Source organism: Loxodonta africana, chromosome 3 (genome assembly GCF_030014295.1).
Source record: "Loxodonta africana isolate mLoxAfr1 chromosome 3, mLoxAfr1.hap2, whole genome shotgun sequence".
NCBI classification, from domain to species: Eukaryota; Metazoa; Chordata; class Mammalia; order Proboscidea; family Elephantidae; genus Loxodonta; species Loxodonta africana.
The window spans coordinates 471,928-478,661 of NC_087344.1; positions in this window are offsets into that span (position 1 = coordinate 471,928).

Consider the following 6,734-nt stretch of genomic DNA (forward strand, 5'->3'; position numbering starts at 1 on the left):
AGCAGCAGTAGGTGACTAAGACACCATTCACTGTGGTATTTGTTACAGCAGCACTAGGTGACTAAGACACCATTCACTGTGGTATTTGTTACAGCAGCACTAGGTGACTGAGACACCATTCACTGTGGTATTTGTTACAGCAGCACTAGGTGACTGAGACACCATCCACTGTGGTATTTCTGTTATAGCAGCACTAGGTGACTGAGACACCATCCACTGTGGTATTTCTGTTATAGCAGCGCTAGGTGACTGAGACACCATCCACTGTGGTATTTCTGTTATAGCCGCACTAGGTGACTGAGACACCATCCACTGTGGTATTTCTGTTATACCAGCACTAGGGGACTGAGACACCATCCACTGTGGTACTTCTGTTACAGCACCACTAGCTGACTGAGACACCATCCACTGTGGTATTTCTGTCATAGCAGCACTAGGTGACTGAGACACCCACCACTGTGGTATTTCTCTTACAGCAGCACTAGGTGACTGAGACACCATCCACTGTGGTATTTCTGTCATAGCAGCACTAGGTGACTGAGACACCCACCACTGTGGTATTTCTCTTACAGCAGCACTAGGTGACTGAGACACCATCCACTGTGGTATTTCTGTCATAGCAGCACTAGGTGACTGAGACACCCACCACTGTGGTATTTCTCTTACAGCAGCACTAGGTGACTGAGACACCATCCACTGTGGTATTTCTGTTATAGCAGCACAAGGTGACTGAGACACCATCCACCTGTGGTATTTCTGTTACAGCAGCACTAGGTGACTGAGACACCATCCACTTGTGGTATTTCTGTTATAGCAGCAGTAGGTGACTGAGACACCATCCGCTGTGGTATTTCTGTCATAGCAGCACTAGGTGACTGAGACACCCACCACTGTGGTATTTCTCTTACAGCAGCAGTAGGTGACTGAGACACCATCCACTGTGGTATTTCTGTCATAGCAGCACTAGGTGACTGAGACACCATCCACTGTGGTATTTCTGTCATAGCAGCACTAGGTGACTGAGACACCCGCCACTGTGGTATTTCTCTTACAGCAGCAGTAGGTGACTGAGACACCATCCACTGTGGTATTTCTGTTATAGCAGCACAAGGTGACTGAGACACCATCCACCTGTGGTATTTCTGTTACAGCAGCACTAGGTGACTGAGACACCATCCACTTGTGGTATTTCTGTTATAGCAGCAGTAGGTGACTGAGACACCATCCACTGTGGTATTTCTGTTACAGCAGCAGTAGGTGACTGAGACACCATCCACTGTGGTATTTCTGTTATAGCAGCAGTAGGTGACTGAGACACCATCCACTGTGGTATTTCTGTTATAGCAGCAGTAGGTGACTCAGACACCATCCACTGTGGTATTTCTGTTACAGCAGCACTAGGTGACTGAGAAACCATCCACCTGTGGTATTTCTGTTATAGCAGCAGTAGGTGACTGAGACACCATCCACTGTGGTATTTCTGTCATAGCAGCACTAGGTGACTGAGATACCCACCACTGTGGTATTTCTGTTACAACAGCAGTAGGTGACTGAGACACCATCCACTGTGGTATTTCTGTCATAGCAGCACTAGGTGACTGAGACACCCACCACTGTGGTATTTCTGTTACAGCAGCACTAGGTGACTGAGAAACCATCCACCTGTGGTATTTCTGTTATAGCAGCAGTAGGTGACTGAGACACCATCCACTGTGGTATTTCTGTCATAGCAGCACTAGGTGACTGAGACACCCACCACTGTGGTATTTCTCTTACAGCAGCACTAGGTGACTGAGACACCATCCACTGTGGTATTTCTGTCATAGCAGCACTAGGTGACTGAGACACCCACCACTGTGGTATTTCTCTTACAGCAGCACTAGGTGACTGAGACACCATCCACTGTGGTATTTCTGTTATAGCAGCAGTAGGTGACTGAGACACCATCCACTGTGGTATTTCTGTTACAGCAGCAGTAGGTGACTCAGACACCATCCACTGTGGTATTTCTGTTACAGCAGCACTAGGTGACTGAGAAACCATCCACCTGTGGTATTTCTGTTACAGCAGCACTAGGTGACTGAGACACCATCCACTGTGGTATTTCTGTTATAGCAGCACTAGGTGACTGAGACACCATCCACCTGTGGTATTTCTGTTACAGCAGCACTAGGTGACTGAGACACCATCCACTTGTGGTATTTCTGTTAGAGCAGCACTAGGTGACTGAGACACCATCCACTTGTGGTATTTCTGTTACAGCAGCAGTAGGTGACTGAGACACCATCCACTGTGGTATTTCTGTTACAGCAGCACTAGGTGACTGAGAAACCATCCACCTGTGGTATTTCTGTTACAGCAGCACTAGGTGACTGAGACACCATCCACTTGTGGTATTTCTGTTAGAGTAGCACTAGGTGACTGAGACACCATCCACTTGTGGTATTTCTGTTACAGCAGCACTAGGTGACCGAGACACCATCCACTGTGGTATTTCTGTTACAGCAGCACTAGGTGACTGAGAAACCATCCACTGTGGTATTTCTGTTACAGCAGCACTAGGTGACTGAGATACCATCCACTGTGGTATTTCTGTTATAGCAGCAGTAGGTGACTGAGACACCATCCACCTGTGGTATTTCTGTTACAGCAGCACTAGGTGACTGAGACACCATCCACTTGTGGTATTTCTGTTAGAGTAGCACTAGGTGACTGAGACACCATCCACTTGTGGTATTTCTGTTACAGCAGCACTAGGTGACCGAGACACCATCCACTGTGGTATTTCTGTTACAGCAGCACTAGGTGACTGAGACACCATCCACCTGTGGTATTTCTGTTACAGCAGCACTAGGTGACTGAGACACCATCCACTGTGGTATTTCTGTTACAGCAGCACTAGGTGACTGAGACACCATCCACCTGTGGTATTTCTGTTATAGCAGCACTAGGTGACTGAGACACCATCCACTGTGGTATTTCTGTTATAGCAGCACTAGGTGACTGAGACACCCTCCACTGTGGTATTTCTGTTACAGCAGCACTAGGTGACTGAGACACCATCCACTGTGGTATTTCTGTTACGGCAGCACTAGGTGACTGAGACACCCTCCACTGTGGTATTTCTGTTACAGCAGCACTAGGTGACTGAGACACCATCCACTGTGGTATTTCTGTTACGGCAGCACTAGGTGACTGAGACACCCACCACTGTGGTATTTCTCTTACAGCAGCACTAGGTGACTGAGACACCATTCACTGTAATATTTCTGTTATAGCAGCAGTAGGTGACTGAGACACCATCCACTGTGGTATTTCTGTTATAGCAGCACTAGGTGACTGAGACACCATCCACCTGTGGTATTTCTGTTATAGCAGCAGTAGGTGACTGAGACACCATCCACTGTGGTATTTCTGTTACAGCAGCACTAGGTGACTGAGACACCATTCACTGTAATATTTCTGTTATAGCAGCGCTAGGTGACTGAGACACCATCCACTGTGGTATTTCTGTTATAGCAGCACTAGGTGACTGAGACACCATCCACTGTGGTATTTCTGTTATAGCAGCGGTAGGTGACTGAGACACCATCCACCTGTGGTATTTCTGTTATAGCAGCAGTAGGTGACTGAGACACCATCCACTGTGGTATTTCTGTTACAGCAGCACTAGGTGACTGAGACACCATCCACTGTGGTATTTCTGTTATAGCAGCACTAGGTGACTGAGACACTCTCCACTGTGGTATATCTGTTATAGCAGCACTAGGTGACTGAGACACCATCCACTGTGGTATTTCTGTTATAGCAGCAGTAGGTAACTATGACACCATCCACTGTGGTATTTCTGTTATAGCAGCAGTAGGTGACTGAGACACCCTCCACTGTGGTATTTCTGTTATAGCAGCACTAGGTGACTGAGACACCCTCCACTGTGGTATTTCTGTTATAGCAGCACTAGGGGACTGAGACACCATTCACTGTGATATTTCTATTATAGCAGCAGTAGGTGACTAAGATAACTAGTTTGGTAAGGGAAGAACGGGATGCTGCTCTAACAGATACCTAAAATGTGGAAGTGGTTTTAGAATGGGGTAATGGGTAGAGGCTGGAACATGTTTAAGGTGCCTTAATAGTAAAAGAACTCCCCCATATGGTTTCCAAGGATCATCTGGTGGATTTGAACTGACAGCCATTTGGCTAGCAACTGAGTTCTTAACCACTGCATAACCAGGTGCCTATAATAAAAGCCTAGATTGCCTTGAAGAGACTGTTGGTAGAATTATAGACATTAAAGGCAGTTTTCCAGAGGGCTCAGAAGGAAGTGAGGTGAGCCATAAAGAAAGTCTCTATCATTTTAGAGAATTCGTATAGCACCAGCAACAGAATGTTACTGGAAATGTGGACATTAAATATGCTTCTGGTGAGGTTTTAAAAGGAAATGACAAACATGTGATTGGACAATGGAGGAAGGGTGACGCTTTTATGCAGTGGCAAAGAACTTGTCTGAATTGTGTTCAAATGTTTGGTGGAAGGTAGAACTTGTATGAACTTGGATATCTGGCTGATGAGATTTCTAAGCAAGATCTTAAAGGTGCTGCATGTTTTCTCCTTGTTGCTTATGGTAAAATGCGAGAGGAAAGAGATGGGCTTAAAAAGGAACTGTGCAAAATGGAAACAGAGCTTAAAGGTTTGGAAAATTCTGTTATATAAACTAAGGACACATGTCCTAGAACGTTCACCAAGGATGTGGCTACACAATCTTTTGTTAAAGAGATTAAGCCTGTGACTGATGGACCAACTATCACAGCAGAAAACCCATCAGCTTAGACTGAAGAGAACAGAGAAAGAACGCAAAGAGAGAATGTTGTCTGTCTCTTGGAATTCTACAGGCAGGAAACAGACCAAAGGAGCTACGACTATTGTCCTCCAAGAAAAGAAAAGGACCATCCCTGGAGCAACTCAGAGATCAGCAGAGCTGTTGGAAGGAGCACAGGAAGCAGGGTCTTCTCAGTTTCAAAGGTTGGGGCCACAATCTCCCAGATCTCAAAGGGTGAGGCCACAGCCTCCTAGGTGTCAAAGAGTCAGGTCTTCACCAATTCAGTTTCAGAGTGTGGGGCTGCAGTTAAGATGTGCCAGGAAATGGGGCTACCTCCCAAACCTGAGGGGGTGGGGGGCCATGCCAAAAGGCAGAAGAACAGAGCCTGTCAGGGGCAAGGGGTTGGGGTCACTGCTCAGATGTACTAAGAGAATGGGGCTGTCCAAAGCTGAAGGAACAGAGTTGCTGTCCCAGTGGACCTAGAAGGTGGAGCTAAAGTCCAGGTCCAAGGAGCCTCCGCCCAGAATCCAGAGGGTATGGCCAACACCCAGAGTCTGAAGGGCAGACCCTTACCCAGATGATCTCAGAGAACAGAGGATTATTTTCCAGCCTTGAGAGCTAAAGTAATTTATTTTGCTGGGTTTTGGACTTGCCTGTTATCCCTTCTTTCCCTCCGGCTTCTCCCATTTGTAATGGAAATGTCTGCCTTGTGCCTGTCTCACCATTGTACTTCGGAAGCAGATAACTTATAATCTAGATTTCACAGGCTCACATATGAAGAGGAATTTTCCCCCAGGATGAAATACACCTGAAGCCTCACCCATATTTGATTCAGAAGGTGAGATTTTGGACTTGGAGTTGATTTAAGACTTCGGGATGATGTGATGGGTGAATGCATTCTGCATGTGGGAAGGACATGAATTTTGGGGGACCAAAGGGTAGAATGTTATGGATTGAAGTGTGACCCTCAAAAATTTGTGTTGTAAATCCAAACCTCTATGCCTGTGGTTATGATCCCATTTAGAAATGGGCTGTCTTTGCTATGTTAATGAGGCAGGATTAGTGTAGGGTGTGTCTGGAGTCAATCTCTTTTACAAGAGATGAAACAAGCAGAAATGGGGGAGGATAGACACCACACCACATGAAGATCACCACAGAGCCAAAGAATAGAAGCTAAAGAGACAAGGACCTTCCCCCAGAGCTGACAGAGAGAGAAAGGCTTCCCTTAGAAATGGTGCCCTGAATTCAGACTTCTAGCCTCCTAAACTGTGAGAAAATAAATTTCTGTTTGTTAGAGGCACCCCCTTGTGGTATTTCTGTTACAGTCGCACTAGATAACAAAGACAGAGGGAGACATGGATCCCGGAATTTGGAGGGGCTGCTGGTATAAGGGAGGAGACACTGTAGGCCCTCTCTCTGAGGCATCCTAATCTGAGGGGGGAGACCTGCCCCATTCCAACCTTGGGGGAGCTTCCAGTCTGAAGGGGGAGGCCAGAGACCACTAAACCTGAGGACCAGGCCCTAGGCTTCCCTCCACAGCATACCTAGCAAAACTTCATGTGCTTGAAGCTCTGATATTGGCGGGGTCCCGTGGGGCACTACCCGCAACCTTGCATAGAACTGGGTTCAATTTGGGGGCCGAAAGGGGTCTTTATCCTCTTACCCCAGTACCCCAGGCCCAAACTCCTTGTCTATGTACACCATGAAATAAACCCAGAATGAGCCACTCACCCCATCCCCCAAGTGGTGTGAACCACACCCCTGGGCCTCCTCCCTGTTTATTTTTCTTGATGACGTGTATTGCTCCCACAAGTGCTGTTTGCTGCCTCTGGCCTCTCACCCCCTGACTACCACCCCACTAGGCTGTCAGCCCCGCGACGAGCTGTCAGGTTCACTTCAGGCATTCACAGCACCT